Here is a 24,040-nt window from a genome sequence, read left to right as displayed (position 1 = left end):
TGTGTATATATATATATATATATATATATATATATATTTTTTTTTTTTTTTGTAGAGGGAGATTGCAAATAATTCATAGTGATTATAGAGAATTTGGAAAATACTGACACAGATAAGGAAGAAAATAAAAATGGGCTTTAATTCCTCCCTGTTAACATTTTAATATATTTCCTTCCAGTATTTTTTCTAGGCAGTAAAGTCTAATGATTAAGAATTTAAGCACTGCAGTCACACTGCCTGGATTTGAATCCAGGATCCTTCATTCACTTTAAATAACAATAGGCCTGGGCGAAATGAAATGAGACAATACATGTAAAACATCTGGGGCTGTGCCTAGCAGATAGTAAGTTCTTAATAAATATTAGCTATGATATTATGCTTTCAAAATCATATTAAGGTTCTTTTGAATGTGATTTAATACTTGCTAATTAAATATTTTTTGGAAACTTAAAAAAATAGTTGCTTATTATCTTTTTTTTTTTTTTTTTTTTTGAGACAGAGTCTCACTCTGTCACCCAGGCTGGAGTGCAGTGGTGTGATCTTGGCTCACTGCAAGCTCCGCCTCCCGGGTTCACACCATTCTCCTGCCTCAGCCTCCCAAGTAGCTGGGATTACAGGTGCCCGCCACCATGCCCAGCTAATTTTTTTTGTATTTTTAGTAGAGACGGGATTTCACCATGTTAGCCAGGATGGTCTTGGTCTCCTGACCTCGTGATCTGCCTGCCTCGACCTCCCAAAGTGCTGGAATTACAGGTGTGAGCCACTGCGCCCAGACGCTTATTATCCTTTCATATGGACTCTATGTTCAACAGATATTTAGAGAGTGCCTACTGTGTATGGGGCACTGGGTCCCATAACTTATTTATTTATTTATTTATTTTTGAGATGGAGTCTTACACTGTTGCCTGGGCTGGAGTGCAGTGGTGTAATCTCAGCTCACTGCAACCTCCGCCTCCCGGGTTCAAATGATTCTTCTGCCTCAGCCTCCTGAGTAGTTGGGATTACAGGTGCCCCCCACCATGCCCAGCTAACTTTTGTATTTTTTTTTTTTAGTAGAGACAGGGTTTCACTATGTTGGCCAGGATGATCTCGATCTCTTGACCTCATGATGCCCGCCTCAGCTTCCCAAAGTGCTGGGATTACAGGTGTGAGCCACCGCGCCTGGCCTCCGTAACTTATTTAACTAGTCCCTATTATTAGGAATTTACCTTATCATTTTTTAACTATTATAAATAATACTTTGATAAATATCCTTGTACATAAATCTTTAAGTTCATCTTAGATTCTTTTTTTGGGGGTAAATTCCTAGAAAGGAGTATTAGTCTGTCACCCAGGCTGGAGTGCAGTGGCATGATCACACCTCACTATAGCTTTGACCTCCTGGGCTCAAGCAATCCTCCTGCCTCAGCCTCCTGAGTAGCTGGCACTACAGGAGTGCACCACCATGCCTGGCTAAGTTTTTGTATTTTTTGAGTAGATGCACCGGGCTCTGTATACATGCCATCCATGTCTCCTTAAAAAACACAAAAACTTTTAAAGAGCTTACCCTTAATTAATGTTTTAGTCATTTTCTGGACAATTCAGGCCGTTTACAACACTTAGGCTCTTTTTACCTCCCTTATGCCTTTTGAAGTCTTGTGTATTTTAATTCTCTCTCTATGAAACCCCAGAAGACATTTTTATTTGTTTGTTTGTTTGATTTTCTTTCTTTCTTTTTTTTTTTTTTGAGACAGAGTTTTGCTGTTTTTGCCCAGGCTGGAGTGAAATGGTGCAATCTCGGCTCACTGCAACCTCTGCCTCCTGGGTTCAAGCAATTCTCCTGCCTCAGCCTCCTGAAGTAGCTGGGATTACAGGCACCCACCACCACGCCCAGCTAACTTTTTTGTAGTTTTAGTTAAGACGGGGTTTCACCATGTTGGCCAGGCTGGTCTTGAACTCCTGACCTCAGGTGATCTGCCCACCTTGGCCTCCCAAAGTGCTGGGATTACAAGCATGAGCCCATTGTTTTATATAGACAATAATAATTTAGATTAGTCTGCATACTTACTCTTTTTGCTGTTCTTCATTTCCTTCCATGTAAGCATGCTTCTCTGTCAGTTTAATTTCTTTCTACCTGAATAACTCCTATTAGATGTGTGTGTGTGTGTGTGTGTGTGTGTGTGTGTGGTGGAGGGTGTCTGCTGGTGTTCTAGTTCTCCCAGTTTTTGTTTGTCTGAAAATGGCTTTTATTCACCTTCATATTTGGGAGATTTTTTTCCCCTGGATATAGACTTTGGGCTTGTTTTATTTTCTTTCAGTCCTTTGGAAATGTCATTCCATTGTCTTCTGGCTTCCTTCATTTCTGTTAAAAAGTCATCTGTCAGTTTTATTGTGGTTCTTCTGAAAGTAACATATCTGTTTTTCCTCTTTGGCTTTGTTTTTTTAGCAATTTTACTATGATGTACATAGGTGTGGTTCTCTTTATATGGATCCCCTATGGAGTTTGGAGTGCTTCTGTAAATCATGGCTCTGTGTTTTTGGTCAGTTTTAGAAAATTCTTGAAGCATTCTCTTCCAATATTGCTTTTGCCCTTTAATCCTCTCCTCCCCTTCTCAGACTCCTGCACATATGTTAGACCCTTTCATGGTACCCTACATGTCTCTGGAACTCATTTCTGTATTTTCTGTGCCTTTATATATTTTTTTCTACTGACCCATCTTCCACAACACCAGTCATTTCTTCTACTGTTCCTTTTTGTTGTCAAGCACATCTATTCAGTTCTCTCTTTTTTGAAAAACAGAGACAGGGTCTTGCTCTATCTGTTGCCTAAGCTGGAGTACAGTGGCACAAAGTTGGCTCACTGCAGCCTCAAACTCATGAGCCCAAGTGATCCTCCTGCCTCAGCATCCCATAGCTGGGACTATAGGTGTGCTCCACCATGCTTGGATAATTAAAAAAAAAAAAAATTTTGTAGAGATGGGGTCTTGCTCTGTTTATCCAGCCTGGTCTTGAACTCCTGACCTCAAGTGATCCTCCTGCCTTGGCCTCCCAAAGTGCTGGGATTATGAATGTGAGCCACCTTGCCTGGCCCTTGTAATTTTAAAGTTCTGGCTGACAACTTCAATATTTGGATACCTTCTGAGGTTTGTTTTTATTGATTGTATATTTTTCTTGGTTTGGTCCTATTTCCTGACATGCTTGGTGATTGTTGTTTGAGTGCTGGGCATTCTACCGTGGAAAATGTAGAGGCTCAGTTAAGGCTGGTGTATTTGTTCTTTGCTCTTACCTGTGCAATGGTACAAGGAGGCCTTGGTAGGCCCTGATTTCAGAGTTTCGTCTGCTTGCCCCTGTAAAACTACCAAAGCTCTGCTTAATGTGCTAGTGTTTTAATAGCTTTTTTTTTTCTGTTTGGATTCCTAGGTTTCAGATCTGTACACGGAAGACTTAGGTGTGTGTCAGTGCCTTGAAGAGAAATCACATACAGAACACTGGACTCATTTCTTTGGGGTTCACTTTTTTTTTCTGGTATCTTGGTCTCTTAAATCTTGGATATTTTCATAGCCCTGAACTCCAGTTTTTGTCTTTTCAGCCCAGGGAGAAAGCTGCTGAAAGCTTTCATTTACTGCTTTCTGTTTTACCTCTGTGTTCCTTGCACCAAATTAGCAAGTGTCCTGAGGGAAAACAGTAGCTACTAATACATGGCTCACCTCACTGCACCTCCCTTTCCTCTAGGAGCCTGATCCCTCAAGTCCTAACTGCCTTGTTGTATTTCCACATCTTCAAAATGTTATTATTATAATTATCTTGTATTTCATCTATCTTATGTAGCTGTTCTGTACCAGAGGACTAGTTTAATATTCACTGCCCCATAATACCTGAAAGTGAAGTCTAATTTCATATCCTTTATTATTTAACATTAGAATTATTTTCCATGTCTTTAAAAATTCTTTAGGTGACTTTTTTTTTTTTTTTTTTGAGACAGTCTCGCCTTGTCTCCCAGGCTGGAGTGCAGTGGTGTGCTCTCTGCTCACTGCAACCTCCGTCTCCTGGGTTCAAGCAATTCTCCTGCTTCAGCCTCCTGAGTAGCTGGGACTACAGGTGCCTGCCACCACACCTGGCTAATTTTTGTATTTTTAGTAGGAACAGGGTTTCACCATATTGGCCAGGCTGGTCTCAAACTCCTGACCTCAAGTGATCCACCCACCTCGACCTCCCGGAGTGCTGGGATTACAGGTGTGAGCCACTGTGCCTGGCCCGTCATGTGATTTTTAATATTTGCACAAGCTCCCTGTTATGGCTTTTATGATCTACTCACATTTTCTTCGATTGTCAGATACTTAGGTCATTTCCCACAGTTTGCTTTTATGAATAATACCGCCACAAATGTCTTTGTATATTTTTGCCAAAGCATTTTATTCATATTTTGAAAGTGTGGAGTAGAAATGATCAGAGTTGAAAATACTAATCAGTAGTGATTGTTTTTATGCATATAGCATGTACAAAAATAAAACTATAGACCTTTTCTCTCTTGGATGGTTCAGAAAAGAAGCTTTCCTTTTTAAAAAGTATTTTTATTTCTTGAGAAATATTCATATAATGCTCACCACGTGCCAGACATTCTTTTACATGCTGTATAATACTGACTTTAATTCTCCCAAGAGCCCTAGGACACAGTTATTATTACTGGTCCTCTTTTTCAAGAAGAGGAATCTGAGGCATGAGGGGAATAGGTCACTTGCCCACGGTACAGTTGTCAGTGGCAGAGCTGAGCCATGCATTCTGACCCTAGAGCCTGTACTGTTAACTCCTTTACTATACTACCATGAGCTCATCGTTCTCATGTATTATTACTTTCTTTCTAACCATTTTAGCTTATTTCAGGGCTTCCTCAATCTTCTGTTAGTTGGGCCTTTTTTTCTTTCTCATCGGGTGGGGGGATGGACATGAAGGTGGGGACAATTTGGAACAGAAGGTTCCATTGACAGAAGGTGCATGTGGGACCTGGTCTCAGACATGGCGGCTCACTTTATAGCTTGAGAAGGTAAGGTTGCCTAGTGGCTTATATTGTACCTGTTGTGGGGTGGGGGGCGGAGTGGGGGGGTCCCTGGTGTGTATTTAGTGACAATGGAATTTCTGCTGCCACCTCTGGCTTGACCGGCTAGTGTTGGCTGGGCCACTGCCTTTCCAGTTTTGAGAGGAAGAGTAATTTAATCTGTCTCTTCCCTCCCTTCCTCCAGTTCTACTTAGCGTAAGGATAAAGAGGTGTAAATAGAGGGCCCACTAATTGGAGCATCGGGGCAGCCACAGGGCAGTAGGGAATGAAAGGATTAAACGCTGGTGCCTTGAACCTAATAAACTGCAGGGAGTGAATGAAGAGGAAGAAACCTTAGACCCTGTGGAACTTCGGTTCCTTTTTCTTTCTCCCTCTCTGTTTGGAGCCTTCTGTAGTTTTCCACATATCTCTCCATTTTCCTCTCTGTATTTGTCATTTCTATTTTCCATTCTTATCTTTCTACCTACCCACCTTCCCTTTTTTCTCCATCTCTCGCTTTCCTCCTTTCTATTAATTGCTAGTTATATATATGTTAAGTAGCCTGTATTTTAAAATGTCTTCTATTTATTGAATAAATTTTTTCCATTTTTAGACTAAAAACAAGTTCTTTAGCTTTTGCCCTCTCAAGAAAGAATTTGCTGAATGAAATTACTCTTCCCTTGTCTTTAGTTATTCATTAACATTTTCTTTTTTTTTCTTTTCTTTTTTCTTTTTTTTTTTTTGAGACTGAGTCTTGCTCTGTCACCCAGGCTGGAGTGCAGTGGCACAATCTCAGCTCAAAGCAACTTCCGCCTCCCACGTTCAAGCCATTCTCCTGCCTCAGCCTGTTGAGTAGCTGGGATTCAGGTGCCTGCCACAACACTGGGCTAATTTTTTTTTTTTTTTTTTTTTTTTTTTGAGATGGAGTCTTGCTCTGTCGCCAGGCTGGAGTGCAGTGCCGCAATCTTGGCTCACTGCAACCTCCGTCTCCTGGGTTCAAGCGATTCCCCTGCTTAGCCTCCCAAGTAGCTGGGGCTACAGGCACACACCACCACGCCCGGCTAATTTTTTGTATTTTAATAGAGACAGGGTTTCACCATGTTGGCCAGGATGGTCTTGATCTCCTGACCTCGTGATCCACCCACCTTGGCCTCCCAAAGAGCTGGGATTACAGGTGTGAGCCACCGCGCCCAGCCAACGCCTGGCTGATTTTTGTATTTTTAGTAGAAAGGAGGTTTCACCATGTTGTCCAGGCTGGTCTCAAACTCCTGACTTCAAGTGATCCGCCCGTCTCGGCCTCCCAAAGTGCTGGGATTACAGGCGTGAGCCATAGTGCCTGGCTTATTAATTAACATTTTCTGTTTCTTCTCTGGGTCTGCAGCTCTTAATAGAAAAAAGATTCAACTTCTTGGTTTTGGGAGTGAGGGAAGATGGTCTAATATTGATTTGGGGGAGCAGTAGGTGTGGGACTTGCTGGTTTTCTTAAGGTTGTTTGAGTTTATAACTCATCGCCAGAAGTCTGAGAGGGCTTTGAGCCATATTTATTAAATGATATCAAGGGAGATTACCAGGAAGAATGATGGGATGGGGTGGCAGAGAATGACAAGGAAACCTGTCTCTCTCCTGCTTACAACCCATCAGCGGCCCCCACCAGGCAGTACAAGCCAGAGTCCATACAGTAGTCCGGAGCCCCCCTGAGGCCCTGTCTTTCTACAGCTCTCCTCCTCATTCCTTCTCTCCAGCCCTACACCTGGTATGCGCTTGCCTCAGGGCCTTTGCACAGCCGTCCTCTCTGCTGGGGTTGCTCTTCCAGAACCTAGATACTCATCTGCATTGCTCCCTCCCGGCCCTCTTTCAAGTCTTGGCTCAGAAGTCTGTCTCTTTCTCAACAGGGCTTTCCTCGCCTCTCCAGTTAGCACTGCGCCGCACCTTCGCCCGAAGGCCCCATCCCCTTTACCTGCTCTGTTGTTCCTTTTCTCCCAAAACACTTCAGCCTGTTCCCGTCCTCTGTAGTCTGCTTGTTGGTTGTCTTTGTTGCCTGTCTTCCTTCTCCTCGAATGGGTTTGTTCACTGCTGCATCCGAAGCCCTTGGAAGAGTGCCCAGCACACAGTAGGCGCTCTGTAAATGTATGTCCAGTGCTGTGTTCTTGGGGGCTCGGGAGGGCCCCCAGCTCAACAGACTTTTATCACATCTCAGGATCTGGATGTTAAATCTCTTTGCCTGTAGGAATTTTTTTTTAATTAAGATTTTTATCATTGTCATCCCCTTCCCCCTTCCAGTTCATTTAAGACTGTTATGAAACAAAACTCATTATGCTTCAAAATCTGACAGAGCTAAGGCCCCGGGGAAAGTGAGAGGAGGCGGTAGCAGGGGGTGCTTCCTTCCATTTCCCCCCCTCCGTGGTGTTCTCCTGTGGTTGGTTCACTTAGGACGGCCCGGAGCCTACTGGGTTGAGGTGAGTAGGGCTTCCCAGACCTCGCAGGGTCCATCCACGGGAAAGTCTGTTGTCAGCCAGAGAAGAGAATGCCACCTTCCCGGGATAGGGGGTTTCTCCAGACACCAGTGCTCAGGATGGAAGAAAAAAGGAAGCAGACTGGAGAGGAAAGGAGAGAGAAGTGAGGTGCGTTTTGCATGGCTCAGCTGGAGGAATAATGTCACTAGAGAAATTAGGAGTGTGGTCCTCCTTGGGTGTGACTTAGTTTTCACTTAAAATAATGAGTGGTTTTCATTCATTTGTTCAGTAACATTTACCCAGCGCCTGCTGGGCACAGATGGGGTTGAAGGGCCTGTGGGCCTGGGACCGGAGTCAAGTCTCCAACCACAGCTCAGCCTGCTGCGAGAGGGACAGTGCCAGGGGACCTTGGGTGTGACCCAGGGCTCAGAGCCAGTGTATTGGACTTCTCTATCTGTGGGTTCCTGGGAAGTGGGAAGGCCTGCTGGGAATAATTAAAGTGTGGAAGGGAGGGAGAGGGAGGCAGGGCTCCATGAGGAAGTGGCTTAGACTCCTCCCAGCATTCTTTTCTAAACATTTCCCTAAATGAATCCATCCTCAGGCTTTTCAGAGTCAGGGCTGACCTGTCCTCTGACTTCTGCAGGCCAAGGGTTGGTTCTAGGCCTCAAGGCTTTAACTGTTAATCTCCTTTGGAGTTTTGGTTTCTCCATATGAACAAAGGAAGGGAGCTTAGTGATAGTCTTGGATCACTATAGGGATAGGCCAGTCTCACAGAATTATTGACAGACTGTCAGTGTGCTGTGATGTAAGATGTGTGAGTCTGATAAAAGCTGTCTGAAGAGAGCCTCAGCTCTGGAGACCTGGGGTTTCACCCTCTCGCACCCCCTCCACCCCAATCTTGGTGTCTCATCTGCTAATAAAGTAGCAACGCCCACTGATTTGAGTTTCACCTCCTTTCATTTCCTCTCTCCTGTCTTCAGGTACTCGGGCCATAATGAGCTTCAAAAAGCCAACAGCTGAATGATCAGCCTCTGAATAATCAAGTCTGCAGAACTAAAAATATTCAGTTACATTATAATGCAGATGGTACTGATAAATTAAGGGGAAAATCATTGAGCCTACAATTGTTTTCCGATGCATTGTCCCTACCAGAAATTACATAGGAAATAAATGAAATGATTTCACCTTAGTCAGTCTGGGCCTGTAGCTTAGTTGCTTAGACTGTAAGGCTCAGGAGGCCAAAATCCTACTTTGCGCCCCATTTGGGGATTATTACAGCGTCTTGACTGGTTACCCAGACTTGACTCCTATTTCTGGCCCTAGATGTCATGCCAAGCTCTTACCAGCTGTTTCCCACTGCAAGCAGTGGCTGCATGATACTTACCCTAGCTCTAGGGTGTATATGACTTGGTGTAATCTTATCTCTTTCATGGAAGAAACTGTTCAAAGCATACATACCTCCTAATGATGGTGTCAAGAGTCTGATTTTTTTTTTTAATATTAAAAAGAATGCGCTGAGTGTGGTGGCTCATGCCTGTAATCCCAACATTTTGGGAGGCTGAGGCGGGAGGATCATTTGAGCCTAGGAGTTCAGGACCAGCCTGGGCAACATAGGAAGATCTTGTCTCTACAAAAAATACAAAGATTAGCTGGGTGTAGTGGCACATGCCTGTTGTCACAGCTACTTGGGAGGCTGAGGTGGGAGGATTGCTTGAACCTGGCAGGTGGAGGCTGCAGTGAGTTGAGATGGCATTACTACCACACTCCAGCCTGGGTGACAGAATGAGACCTTGTCTCACAAAAAAAAAAAGTAAGGCAGGGCAAGGTGGCTCACACCTGTAATCCCAGTGCTTTGGAAGATGGAGGCAGGAGGATCCCTTGAGCCCCAGAGTTCAAAACCAGCCTGGGCAACATAGTGAGACCCTGTCTCTACAAAAAATTAGCTGAGCATAGTGGTGCACGCCTATAGTCCTAGCTACTTGGGAGGCTGAAGTGGGAGAATTTCTTGAGCCCAGGTGTTTGAGTCTGCAGTGAGCTATGATTGCATCATTGCATTTCAGCTGGGTGGTAGAGTGAGACCTTGTATCTATCAAAATTTAACAATAAACCAAAGAACGTATTTCTCATTTGCTTAGCATTTATGTGCCCTAGGTGAATAAGCCTTAGTTCTTTTTTTAAAACAAATTTATTTATGTATTTTTTATAGAGATGGGTTCTTGCTATGTGGACCAGGCTGGTCTCGAGCTTCTGGCCTCAAGTGATCCTCCCATCTCAGCCTCCCAAAGTGCTAGGATTATAGGCGTGAGTCACTGCACCCAGCCCTTAGTTCTTGTATATTACCTTGGTTTAGGTTAAGTGAAGTAAATAAACCTAATAATAATTTGATATAAGGTTTTAAATTTATATAATACATTCGTAAGTGAATTTATTAATTCAATAAGTATTATTCCAGTATATGCAGAATTCCGGGCTAAGCATTAGATCAAAGATTGGCAAACTTTCTATAAAGGGCTAAAGAGTAGATATTTTTACTTTGTGGGTCGTATCTCTGTCCTAACTACTCAACTTTGCTGCTGTAGCACAAAAGCAGTCGTAGATCACTTGTAAATGAATGAGCGTGTCTGTGTTCCAATCATACTTTATTCACAAAACCAGGTGTTTGGCCAGGTTTAGCAGCAGGCCATAGTTGCTGATCCCCGTCTGACGGCTTCAACCTCTTCGTTAGAGAGACAGCTATGAACAAAATAGATGTGATCATGACCCACATGGAGTTTTCATTCTTTTGGGGAATAATTATTTGTAGCATTGCTTTGAAACCACACCTGTTACAAATAGTTGACAAGTAGCTCCTGGGGGACATTGGAAATCTAGGTAACTTCACTGAAGAAAGGTTCTAGTGAAGACTCATTTCTATTTATATTATCCACTGGTGTCTGGGTGGGGGTACTGTGTTTACTCACATTTGGCATGCAGGTACTATTTTTGAGTTGTTTTCTTTTCACTTCGCAGAATTTCGTGTATATTTACATGTGTTGGTCTGGATTATATAATTTTAGTGGCTACATAGTATGTCTTGCTGAGTTGAGACATGCCATGTGCCTGGTGTGTAGTAGGCATTTGCTAGATGTTTGCTTCCAGTTTGCAGTAAAAGCCTTTCAGAGTTGGAAAGGGATTGGTTTCTGCAGAACTGAAGGGGAAACCGTTGACTTGGGAGAACCCTAGGAGAGATAGGCCTGGACGATGTCCCCTTGCCAACTTGCTGGGTGACACCTAGCATCTTGCGGCCAGGGAAGTGTCAGGTAAGTATGTCAGTACAAATGTAAGAGACAGACTGGAGGATGACCTTGTATTCCAGAGCACTGCTCCCCACGTGCAGGGAAAGTCTTTGTGGGATGTGGAGCAACACTTGGAGCCTGGGGAGGTTTGTGGGGGCAGGTGGGGAGGAAAAGCAGCTCTATGCAGAGAAGATAAAAAGCCCAGGGGGCTGGCGGGGCGCTGGCTCATGCCTGTAATCCCAGCACTTTGGGAGGCCGAGGTGGGTGGATCACAAGGTCAGGAGTTCGAGACCAGCCTGGCCAACATAGTGAAACCCTGTCTCTACTAAAAATACAAAAAATTAGCTGGGCATGGTGGCTGGCACCTGTAATCCCAGCTACTCGGGAGGCTGAAGCAGGAGAATTGCTTGAACCTGGGAGGCGGAGGTTGCAGTGAACCGAGATCGCACCATTGCACTCCAGCCCTGATGACAGCGTGAGACTCCATCTCAAAAAAAAAGCCCCAGGAGGCCATGTCGGTTTAGGTATGTGAAAGGGGCATGGGCTCTGGGGTCAGACTGGACTTGATTTGACTCTGACTCTGGGTTTGCCCTTTATGTGCTCTGTGACTGGGCACTTTCTTAGCCTCTCTGAGCCTCAGTTTTCTTTGCTGTAAAATGGGGGGGAGGGGTCATATTCAGTCCATAGAGATGTTGTGAGAATCAGATGAATAATCCAGCGAGTGACAGCACACTGTGTAAATGGTAGCTCTTATTAGTCAGTGTGAAGTATGTGACCCATGCTTAGCTTGCAATTCACAAGAGCAGTTGTTTTTCACTATTATTGTTATTGAGGAAGCATGGCTAATCACCCCGGTTCCAGAGTGGACTTTGCCCCCATCCTCTCTGGGCCCTTCCCTCTCTTCAGTCCAGGTTAGGAGGTACCTTGTCATTTTTACCCCCATGATAACTCAGCTGGGGAGGTCAGACCCTGACTCATGAGCCCGGGCTTTTAATAAAATCAGGTCAGAGCTTGAAGACTAACTGAATAGTCTTATGTACCATGTTAATTCATGCATTCATTAGTTCAACAGATACACAGAGGCTCTACTTTGTACCACTTGTGTAGTATGCAGTGGTGAAGAAAATAGTGATGGGCTTTCATCAAATAATCCCACAAATGTTTAATTACGGACGACGATATGAGCTATGAAAGAAAAGTGTAGGGAGTTAGGTTGGGAGAGTATCTCTTTTTATGATGAGACACTTAATTTCATTAGTAATCAGGGAATACACATCACAATGAGATTCCATTTCATCCCCGTTCGGTGAGCAAACGTGAAGAAGCTGTGCAGTAGCAAGCATTGAAGAGGGGATAGGACATTATGGTCATTTAGGAGCTGCTGGTAGGAGTGTAACTTGATGCAGCTGCTTTGGAAAACAGTTTGGTAGTACAGATTGAGGATCCCTTATCCAAAATTCTTGGGACTGAAGTATTTCAGACTTTGGATTTTTTTTGGATTTTGGAATATTTGAGATAATATAATGCACTTGTTACATATAAACAAATGCATAAAATAATTTTATGCATGAAACAAAGCTTTGACAGCTGATGCAACATGTCATGTAATTGAGGTCAAGTGTAGAATTTTCCACTTGTGTTGTCACGTTGGCATTCAAGAAATTTAGGATTTTGGAACATTTCAAGTTTTCAAGTTTTCAGCTTAGGGATGTTCAACCTGTATCTTGTAACGTTGCACATTCACGTACAGCATGTCCTGGCATTTCCACTTCTAGGTGTATCATCGCTGTGAGAAACTTGCTTACATGGGCAGCATGTATACATGACATATACTAAGAATATTCCTGGTAGCACTGTTCATAATGGCAAAACACTGGAAACCCAAATGCCCATCAGCTGGAGAATGGGTACATACGTTGTTGTCATGTGATAGATTGTTATACAGCAGCAAAATGAATGAACAACATCTACATGTAATGATTTGAGTGAATTTTAGTAATATAATTTTGAATTTAGAAAAACAAGACTTTGAATATTCCATACAGCATGATATCTTTTTATTACATTTTAAGGTCAATAAAAACTTAAAACTACATTGTTTAGGGATGCAGATTATCTAAGAAAGCCATAAATGTTGGGGGGCAGGTTTTCGAAGGTTCCTCTTGTGAGAACCACTCCCTTAAATGTGTTTGTGACAAGCTCCCCAAGTACAATGAAACAGATGGGATCAAGGAGGAGTCAGCTTGGGTTTTGAAGGCAGAGTAGACATTTTTGTCATTGCTTTGGAAACTTTTTTTTTTAAAATAACCCAAATTACAAAATGTTAGCAATTGGAGTATGATATTAGGTGCATATGTGTGCATTTTATTTTATTTTTTCTTATTACCATGAATGTATTTTTTGATCACTACAAATGCAGATAGGATATGGGAAACTGTGGCTGCATCTGATGTCTATGGTTTCCTGCCCATGCAAGGTGGTGCTTGGAGATCTCAGCTCTGAAAGGCTGCATTTGCAGCCAGGTGTGCGATTCCTTGTCTCAGGGCTGCTTTCACCGTAAGGGGGACATAGATGTGGCTGAGTGGTGGGGCCTTCTTGGTTTGGTTCCAAGGTTAGCAGGCAGAGCTAGTTTAGAAATGAGTAAGAAAGGGGCACTTTCTGGTTGTAGGTTTTGGCTCAGATATGCATAGTGAAACTCTTCCTCACTTTCGCTCTTCTTATTTGATGAGCTCCATGGCATCCTAATTTGTGGAAGGACAAAGAAGGATCACATTTGTATGAGAGAACCAGCTTTCCAAGTAGAGTTACGGATGGGCTGGAAGAAACCAAGATGAGTTCCTCTGGGGATGGATAAAGCATCCTGCATGAAGGTTCAAAAAGATGCCCATGGCCGGGCACAGTGGCTCACGCCTGCAATCCCAGCACTATGGGAGGCCGAGGCAGGCGGATCACCTGAGGTCGGGAGTTCGAGACCAGCCTGACTAACATGGAGAAACCCCGTCTCTACTAAAAATACAAAATTAGCCAGGTGTGGTGGCGCATGCCTGTAATCCCAGCTACTCAGGAGGCTGAGGCAGGAGAATCACTTGAACCGGGAGGTGGAGGTTGTGGTGAGCCAAGATCGCGCCATCACATTCCAGCCTGGGCAACAAGAGCAAAACTCCATCTCAAAAAAAAAAGATGCTCACTCCAGGCTGCTTGAGCTGAGGCTGTGGAGAGGCCATGGGAGAAGTAGGGCAGCTGCTAGATGATCATGGCCATCCTGGACAGCAGTGATGGAAGGGGCACAGAGTGCAGGGGAAGGAAGGAGTTGGGCAGAAAGGGATGGAGCAAAGGGGGATTGGGCAGCCCCATCTCATGAAATGACTGCTTGAGATAATGAGGAATGTTTCATATGTGAGAGTCTGAGGTGGAAGATGGAGCAGAGTAGATCTGCATGGTTCCAGAAGGTAAAGCTAGAAGTGAAAGGTGGAAGGTACGGCAGGAGATTCGTATTTTTTTTTTTGGAGACAGGGTCTGGCTCTGTTGCCCAGGCATGATCTCGGCTCACTGCAACCTTCGCCTCCTGGGCACAAGTGATCCTCCCACCTCAGCCTTCTGAATAGCTGGAATTACAGGCATACGCCACCATACTTGGCTAACTTTTGTATTTTTTGTAGAGACAGGGTTTTGTCATGTTGGCCAGGCTGTTCTTGAACTCCTGAGCTCAAGCAATCTGCCTGCCTCGGGCTCCCAGAGTGCCAGGATTACAGGTGTGAGCCACTGTGCCCAGCTAGGAGGAGAGATTTGGTCTTAGTATAAGTCAGTGTTTTTCTTTTTTCTCTTCTTTTCTTTTCTTTCCTTCCTTCCTTCCTTCCTTCCTTCCTTCCTTCCTTCCTTCCTTCCTTCCTTCCTTCCTTCTTTCTTTCTCTCTCTCTCTCTTTCTTTCTTTCTTTCTTTCTTTCTTTTTTTGAGATGGAGTCTCACTCTGTCTCCCAGGCTGGAGTGCAGTGGCATGATCTCGACTCACTGCAACCTCCGTCTCCTGGGTTCAGGCGATTCTTCCTGCCTCAGCCTCCCACGTAGCTGGGACTACAGGTGCACACCACCACACCTGGCTAATTTTTTTTGTATTTTTAGTAGAGAGAGGGTTTCACTATGTTGGCCAGGTTGGTCTCGAACTCCTGACCTCAAGCGATCTGCCTGCCTCAGCTTCCCAAAGTGCTGGGATTACAGGTGTGAGCCACCACACACGACCAGTGTTTCTCAAACTGTGATTTGCAATCTATTTGTCAGTTGTGCAATCAAGTTAGTGATCAAGACCAGCAATTTTAATTAATTAATTAATTTTGAGACAGCATTGCTCTGTCGCCCAGGCTGGATTGTAATTGCACGATCTCAGTTTACTGCAACCTCTGCCTGTGGGGTTCAAGCAGTTCTCCTGCCTCAGCCTCCCGATTAGCTGGGACTACAGGCGTGTGCCACCATGCCTGGCTAACTTTTTGTATTTTGTAGTAGAGATGGGGTCTTGCCATTTTGCCTAGGCTGGTCTTGAACTCCTGAGTTCAGGCAATCCACCTGCCTCAGCCTCCCAAAGTGTTAGGATTACAGGAGTGAGCCACTGTGCCCAGTCAAGACCAGCAGTTTTTAAAAAGGAAATGAATAGAAAGGAAAGAGGAAAGTAGGGGAAAAAAGTCTGAGTGGACCAGATGAACATGGGTCAGCATTTGTTTCTTGAAAATATTTGTCTAGTTTTATATATTTATGTGTATATAGAGATATTTTATGTGCTGGGTCATGATATAAAGTGTAATTAATTAGTGAGAGTAAGAATGGAAAAAGTTTGAAAGCCATTGTTCCAAGCTACCATTTAATAATAATACCTGCTGTTTATTGATCACTTAGACTACTGTGGAAGGCACTTTGCCAAGTGCGCTCTATACATTCACTCATTGAAATCTCACAACGACCCAATTGAGGCAGGCATTATTGTTACCATTACAGAGATGAGGAAATTCAAGTTCAAAGAGACTGAATGACTTTCCCAGGGTCATGGAGCATGTAAGAGGCTGAGCCTGGAATTGAACCTGAGCCCAGCTTTCTCAAAAGCCTGTGCATATTCATTACCTTCTACTGTAGGAAGAACCGTGGATGGAGCTGTCCTCCAAAATGGCCTGGGCTGTCTGGAAAAGGGCTGAAAAAGCGGGAAGTGTTCGGGCAGAGGCTGGGTGGCCCCCTGTCAGGGACAGTGGAAACAGAATTCTTGCCCACCTTCTTCTACTTCAGTGGGAGATTGAATTGGATCATAGTAATCCCCCCCTGACTTACGTGACAGCATCCAAGACTCATCCTGTACTGTCACTCTAAAGTCAATCCCAACTCCTGGGTTTGATTCTTGATTGAAATATGATTTAATTAAATATATTTAGATTTGTTTATAGGTGAGATTTTCTTTTAATAAGTTTCATGATTTTTCTGTAACAAATGTACATTTATTTTATGATTTTAAGTTATTAAAAATAAAATGTTTTCTGATTCTCTCTAAGCATGAATTAACTTTATAATTTCTATAATTTAAAAAAGTCATTAAAAATAAAATACCGCAATGCAACAAAAAACTCTAATTAAGAATTCTTCTTGGCAAGTTTTTGAGAGGCTGCCGGCAGCATTCTGTTCCTCCTCTTGTGTGGGCTGGGGAAGCTCTGGGTGGACAATGGGAGGCGATTGGTGGATGGATTCATTGTGGACTGGAGCCTCTTATCAGGTGCCTGGACCAGCCCATCCTCCCTGCACAGACCAGGATGAGGCAGGGGCCGTAGTTTAGGGGGCCTCTTTTCTCTTTTAGCTACAAAGTGAAGTGCCTATTGATTCTGCTTAAAGCTGGAAAGGATCTGAGAAAGTATCTCCACTAACCCCTTCATTTAGGGAAGAGGAAACTAAGTCCTGGGAAGGGAGGTGACTTTGCTTTGCCGTCCTCCATCTCATGGATAGCAGAACAGGAGCAGCTCCTGGGTAGGTTAAATCACGTTGCTTCCCCAAGAGAAAGAGGGTGCTAGAGGTTGGTTAAGGTTGTGGGGAGAATAAAGAGCAAATAAAAGACAAATCTTCTAATGCTAATTTCGTTGAGGAATTCCAAAACGGAGGTGAAGGGAGTGTGATTTAGTGGAAGGAACCTCTGCTTGGCAATTGGGGGACCTGAGCTGTGGTTTCAGCATTAATACCCAGTGTGTAATCTCAGGTGAGTTACCCACCCATGGCCATTGGAGGACAGGTTAATTCTTGTTCCTCACATTCTGCCCAGTCAACACCACAGCAGGAGTGCTTACCCTGAGCAGGGCACATCCTCAGCCTTGTTTCCTTTCAGAGCCAATGACCTAATCCCCACCATGGAGTTGTCATTAGTTATGTGCTATAGAACTGTGGGCCCAAGTATAGGACATTCTCCAAATCCATGGGTGCCAGCCACTGGGGACCTTAAGGTTTGGTTGCTGCATAAGCTTGGAGTGCTGTATCTCCTCTTGTAGCAGCCTCTCAAGTTCAGGGATTGTGTCTTGTGAATCCCCCCTGTGTATAGTAAGGCTCTGAGGTTCTGTGCACTTTAGAACCCTAATTTGTTGGCACAAGTGGGTGGATGGGTAGGAGGGTTAATTTTGTGGGTCGCATGGAGGTGGGGTCCAGGTCTGCCTTCGGACATGCAGGCCACAGGCATGCGCTTGAAACACAGGCTGCCTGATTTCAGAATCGAGCCATGATGGGGAGCACTGTGATTTGTGAGGAGGGTTGATCTGAATCGGTCACTCTGTGCCTAAGCAGGTGACCTGAGTGAGGAGAGGGGACTCAGCAGAAGCGGGGGGACGGGGCGGGGGGTGGGAAGTAGAAGCTTCTTCCAGGTTTTGAATTATCTAAGGAGATGGAGACAGGAAAGAAGTCTCTGGGATTGTGGCAGGTCATATCAGTTTCCAGAATCTTCTCAAATAGTTTGTTTAAAAAGCTACTACTTTTCTCTGGCACGGGCCATCCTGGATACGGGATTCTCACTGGTTAAGTGCATTTTCCCTTGACCCAGGTTGTAACGTAGCTTGACTGATGGCCTCAGCTGGGAGGAGAAGCGAATGCATTGTTGTTCAGGTTTGTTTTACACTCTGTTATCAAGGCTAATAATATGATGCTTTAAGGCTTTATGACTTGATTAGTAGCATCAGTACTTGAAAGAGCTGGCTTAGGGCACTGTGAGAGGTTACATGACGGTAATTAGACAGCAGTTGTGAAATGCAGGGGGTGGTTTCCATTTACTAATGGCTTTAAGGCAGCCCTGCCTGTTACTGAACCCCCAGCATGAATCTTTTGAATAGAAAATGAGTTGATTAGTTTGGGTGCTCTGCCGCAGGCCACAGGCAGCCCCCAGTTCTCTCTCTGCCTGTGGTTAATGCCCTTAATCAGCTGCCTGCGAGCCCACTAGAGCCTTAGTATAATCTAGTACTCAAAGCGCAGTCCCTGCACCAGCAGCATCACCTGGGAGCTGCTTAGACATAAACGCAGGGCCAGGCATGGTGGCTCACACCTGTAACCCCAGCACTATGGGAGGCTGAGGCAGGTGGATCACCTGGTGTCAGGAGTTCGAGACCAGCCTGGCCAATATGGTGAAACCCCATGTCTACTGAAAATACAAAAAATTAGTCGGGCATGGTGGCATGTGCCTGTAATCCTAGCTACTCAGGAGGCTGAAGCAGGAGAATTGCTTGAACCCAGGAGGCAGAGGTTGCAGTGAGCTAAGATCGCACCATTGCACTCTAGCTGGGGCTATAAGAGTGAAACTCCATCTAGAAAGAAAGAAAAGAAAGAAAGAGAGCAAAACTCCATCTCAAAAAAAAAAAAAGGAATGAAAGAGAGAGAGAAAGAAAAGGAAGGAAGGAGAGAAAGAGAGAAAGAAAGAACGAACGAACCAACCTCTGGTCCCATCCACAACTGTGGATCAGAATCTGCAGTTTTAACCAGACCTTCAGGTGATTGGGTGCACGTCAAGTTTGAGAAGTGCTGGGCTAGCACAGATGCCCTCTGAGGTTAGAGATTTGTGGCAATGTGGTTTTTATTTTGTAGTGCAATAAACGATTTAAACCCTAGTGCTGTGGTATGATTCCAGTCTGCTCTCTGTCATTAGAGCCTGGAATTGTATGTGTGTGTGTGTTCATTGTCACTTGTGGCATCAGCACAGGGTTGTGGTTTATTCACCCTCTGCAGCTCGCCGAGTTCTTGGCACAGCTAGCCATTTCTTTGAATGCAAGTCTGGCATCATAGACTGTTGGGGGGTGCGACCAAAACACCACTTTCTTCCTGTTACTCCCTGGAGCCCACAGGGGCTCTGGTTGTCTGCTGTGTCATGTCCAAACCTCTTGCTGGGGCTCCAGGGCCCATGTGTTCCAGGTTTATCTGGCCCCTGCTCTGGCCAGACAGATGCCGGTCTTCAGCCTTGCCCTCTGTCTCTTGCTGGATGTGGGTTTCCTGGCCAGCCAGTCGTTCCTCCTCTTTATACCCCTGGACCACTCTCTGCTGCACTGTTTAGTGCCTCGTCATACTGGGCTGTTTCCTGGGGGCCTTATTGTTAATTGTGGACAGGTCCTCACCCTTCACTCAGGTGATACGCTCTTAGAGGGCAGGACTGGTGTATAACAGGTACCTCAGCCTCTGCCGGGTGCCTGGTGGACAGGCATACACGTGGATCCCTTCATACTGCGCATAGGAGGCAGAGGATTTGGAGTGAGTGGAGTGGGGTGGGCTGCTGGCTTCAGCTGTGGGGTAGGGGCTGGTGAAGGCTCAGAAAAAGAAGCCCAGATGAAATTGGAAGGGCCTCCACTGAGAAGGGAACGGGCCATTTGGCTACATAAGAGAAAGTAAGGCGAGTTTCAGCAGTCCTTTCCTGATGGCACTGGAGGTGGGGTGGGCAGGGGTAGCCCCCATGTTGCTTTGGAGTATATTTCTGGTTTGTTGCAAACCTGTCTGTCCTCTTTTTTTGTGAATCTGTTGGTGAGAAAAGATGAGGCCTTAAAAAGGGCAGCGAGGAGGGGTGCAGCAGCTAGGAACCAGGCTGGCTGGGCGTTGTCCTGGTAAGGTTTGGGGTGGAGGCTATATTTATTTCTTATAGTGATGCTGGTAGGATCTTTTTCTATGTTTAGAAATAGTTTATGTAACATGAAAGTATGTGTTCTTAAAAAAACACACAAAAAAAACCCAGACACTAGAATAGAATAAAATTTAAACAGACCAATTACCATAGAAGAAATGGAGAAAGTTATCAAAGAGCTATTCCTTAAAATAGTCCCAGGACCAGATGGTTTCACAGGTAAATGTTTTCAAATATTGAAGGTACAGGTGATTCTAATGCTATTTACATTGTCCTAGAGCAGAGAAAGAGCACTTAAATTCTTTTTATGAAGCTAGTGTAACAAGATGTGACAAAAAAACAGGTGTGCACACAGAGCCACAAAGTGCTCTCTGTTTTGAATACTGAAGATGTGACATTCTAATAACATAATTAGAACCCAGCAGCCCATTTAAAGAACTCCATGGTCACGGGAGTTTCAGAACAGGAAGGTAAGGATAGGTTAACTTTAGGATTTCTGTTAATAAAAATTCATTGTATTAAAGGATCTAAGGAGAAAATAAGATGCTGAAAAGGTGTATGAAAAATTAGACATCCGTTTCTAATAAAAACTGCTATAGAAATAATCGGATACCTCCTCAACATGGGAAAATACATTTTTGTCAAGCAAGTAGCCAAATTTTTGCTTAGTATTAAAATGGTGAATGCTAGATGCATTCCCATTAAAATCCCGATTAAACACCATAATTATATAACCTTGTTCTGGTGGGGATAAGCTGGTATAATTAGATAAGAGGTATAAAACCTAGAAGGAAAAGGCAAAACTAAAAGACAAACAAGAGAATTCAGTAAGGTAGTTTGGTGCATAGTTAATGCACAAAAATCAGTAGTACTCTCCCATAAATATCCAGCTAGAAAATACAATGGAAGAAAAAAAACCCACTTGTATAAGCAACAAAAGAGATAAAATATCTAGTTATAAGCTTAATAAAATTATATTAATATATAACCTCAGCACTACCAACGGGCATAAAAGACTTAAAGAGAAAGATAATATAATCTTGGCTAGAAAGAGTCAGTGTTATAAAAATGTCACTTTTCCTATACATGTGAAGTGTGATCATAATAAAATTACCACTAGGATTATTTTGGGTGTAGAAAAGCTGGTTCTAAGTTCATATGGAAAAATTAGCATGCATGAAAAATATGAAAAAGAAAAAGGACGTTCTAGCTCTGATACATGGTAAGCATTTAAAAAAACTACAGTAACTAACATCACTTGGTACTAACTGGCTGAACAAGTGATGGGACAGAATAGTGAGCCCAAAATGAATAAGGGTGTGTGTATGCATGTGTGTATTTTGTGATAAAGGCAGTATTTCAAATGTATGGAGAAATACAGGATCTTCACAACCAGATAGCTATCTGGGAGATAAGAAAGAGCAGGATCCCTAATTCTTGCCTTAGACCAGAATAAGCCTATCAAACATAGGTCAAGTGGTTAAATAAAGATTGAAAGTGTAAAAGCCATAGAAGAATTTTTCTGTTATCTTGGAGTAGAGAGACCTTCCTAAGTTTGACACAAATCCCAGAAGCTATAACATAAAAGACTGATACATTTGACAACATCAAAATGAGAACCACTTCATAAGAGTAACACCATAAAGAAAGTCAAAAGATACATGATAATCTGAGAAAAATAATTTGGAAAAAATATGATAAAAGGAGTTAATTTTCTTAATATACAAAAAGCTATTAAAAATAAATCAAAAGGGTTATTAATTGAAAAATGGGCAAAAGGACATGGATAGAAATTCACAGAAAAGAAGTGTAAGTGGTTCTTAAATATATGAAAAGACCCACAACCCTCTTATAATAAAAAGTACAAATCAGAGCTGCAATAAGAAGGCATTTGTAACCTATCAGATTGGAAGAGATCAAAATATTTAATAATACACTGATTTGGTGACAATGTAAAGAAAAATTACTTTCATACATTGCTGGTGAGAGTAAATGGATACAATTGCTTTGGAAAGCAATTTGTGATATTTATCTAAATTATAAATGCCCATCTCTTAGAACCCAGCAGTTCCACTAATAGGTATCTGTCCTAGAGGAACACTCACATGTACAACATTCATTGGACATTATTGTAATCGTGAAAAATTGAAGACAACAATGTAAATATCCATCAGTGGGAGATGGGCTAAATAAAACCTGGGTTGTTCAGACCTTTAGTGGGTCAATAAAATACCTTAGTGGGTTTTGACACTGTGTGAAACAAAAGAATAGAAGATAATGGAGTGCATTGCACATAATGTGGCTGAATATTTGGTGAGCTTTTGTTTCAGTTTTGTGTATTCACAAATGCGAACTGGATTGCAATATAAAGTGTATTTCTTACTGTGTGATTCAGTCAAAAAAGTTGGAAAACACTGCAAGAGTAGTTAAAAGGAATATATTAAGTTAGTAACTAGTTGTAAGACTAGATCTCAGAAACGTAATTTTGAGTGAAAAAAGCAAGTTGCAGAGTGATAGTACAGGGTGACACTATTTTTGAAAAAGAAAATGCACAAAACAATATCATATTTTTGACAGTATAATATTTTTGATGGAATCACTTATTTTCATGCAAAAGAGGCCTGAAAGCTGTGAACCAGGCTTGTAACAGAGGTGCCCTCTGGGAACAGAATGGTGTTGAGAGAGGCCTACGCTTTATGGAGCATTAAAAAAAAGTGTGAATGTTTTGCCTGTATATTTAAGTGGCTAAAAGATGTTTACACGTTATTGAAAGACCCTCCAAGGATGCTTTAAGTCCAGATGCTTTCCCCTTGGTTGTTTTTCACTTACTCTAATTTGTCTTCCGTTGCTGCTCAGTTTGTGTCTCTTCTTTTGCTTTCGTTTGGGTGTTTTGTAAATTTGTAAGTACCACCCTGTTGATTTTGTCTTTCAGAGTTATTATCTGAAGATTGCACATAAAATTCCTTGTATCAGTGGCACTTTTATTGGGTCTTTGTGTTTCTTTTCTAACTTTTCCAGTTTATTCCTTTGAAATTAATTGGGCCCATGGTTTATTAATTTCATGAAAAATTTTTTTCCCCAAAGGGCCCACTTTTGGCTTTCCTTCTCTTCCCTGACATTTGCTCACATTCTTGTTACTTGTATTTTCACTTTTAATTTTTCTTTTATCTTTCATTTTTTTCTTACGTAAATTTTGGCTAACGCAAGCGCAGCAGTGCTTCTCAAACTTCAAGGTGCACATGAAGCTCCTTGGGTCTAGAGCTCTTGTTAAAATGCAGATTCTGGGCCGGCCACAGTGGCCCACGCCTGTAATCCCAACACTTTGGGAGGCCGAGGCAGGCAGATCACGAGGTCAAGAGATTAAGACCATCCTGGCCAACATGGTGAAACCCCGTCTCTACTAAAAATACAAAAAATTAGCTGGGCATGGTGGTGTGTGCCTATAGTCCCAGCTACTCAGGAGGCTGAGGCAAAAGAATCACTTGAACCTGGGAGGCGGAGGTTCCAGTGAGCTGAGGTTGTGCTTCTGCACTCCAGCCTGGTGACAGAGTAAGACTCTGTCTCCGAAAAAAAAAAAAAAAATGCAGATTCTGATCCAGCAAGTGCGAATGAGGCCCCAGATGCATTTCTAACCAGCTCCAGGTGGGGTCTACCTTTGGTGAGTGAGAAAGTAGAGAAAATGATACCTGTTCCTCCACTGATACTAGGGCACTGAGGACCCAAGTATCCAGTATTGAATGAATCCACCAACCGTTATAAAGATGATACTTCTAACTATTGCAATGAAATTCATCCTGTTTTCTATTAAAGTGGTGGAGATGAGATGCCCTGACCCACCCAATCACTTTTTTTGGCTTCATTAGTGGCCATATTCTTTCTAGATGGTCCGAGAGGGTAGAAGAGGGTTTGTGGCTACAAAATTTCTTTGGGCACATTTGGTCGGTTGAGCTGACTGCTTTGGCTAAGCATTGCTGTCCTAGCCTCCACTGATTTAGCTGAGTTGTTTTCTTTTATTTTTATTTATTTTTGACACAGGGCCCCACCCTGTCACCCAGATTGGAGTACAGTGGCACAGCTGTAGTTCACCGACTCTGACTCCTCACAGCTTCAGACTCCTGGGTTCAAGTGATCCTCCCACCTCAGCCTCCCTAGTAGCTGGGATGACAGACACATGGCCGTCATGTCTGGCAAACTTTTTTTAATT

General features: G+C 43.3%; 1 protein-coding gene across 42 annotated transcripts in view; it reads left to right on the top strand.

Moving 5' to 3' along the window:
* TRERF1 (transcriptional regulating factor 1) overlaps positions 1–24,040 on the top strand; it is a 292,890-nt gene that overhangs the window by 80,026 nt on the left and 188,824 nt on the right. For 6 of the 42 annotated variants that reach the window (XM_063633054.1, XM_063633059.1, XM_063633055.1 and 3 more), the window contains exon 3: positions 3,400–3,427. The exons of the other annotated variants lie outside the window; for them this stretch is intronic. The gene's annotated coding sequence lies outside the window, so the exon portion shown is untranslated. The remainder of the gene's footprint in view (positions 1–3,399; positions 3,428–24,040) is intronic. 42 annotated transcript variants of the gene reach the window in all.

Source organism: Symphalangus syndactylus, chromosome 23, assembly GCF_028878055.3.
Source record: "Symphalangus syndactylus isolate Jambi chromosome 23, NHGRI_mSymSyn1-v2.1_pri, whole genome shotgun sequence".
NCBI classification, from domain to species: Eukaryota; Metazoa; Chordata; class Mammalia; order Primates; family Hylobatidae; genus Symphalangus; species Symphalangus syndactylus.
This window is presented reverse-complemented; position numbering and strand designations above follow the sequence as displayed.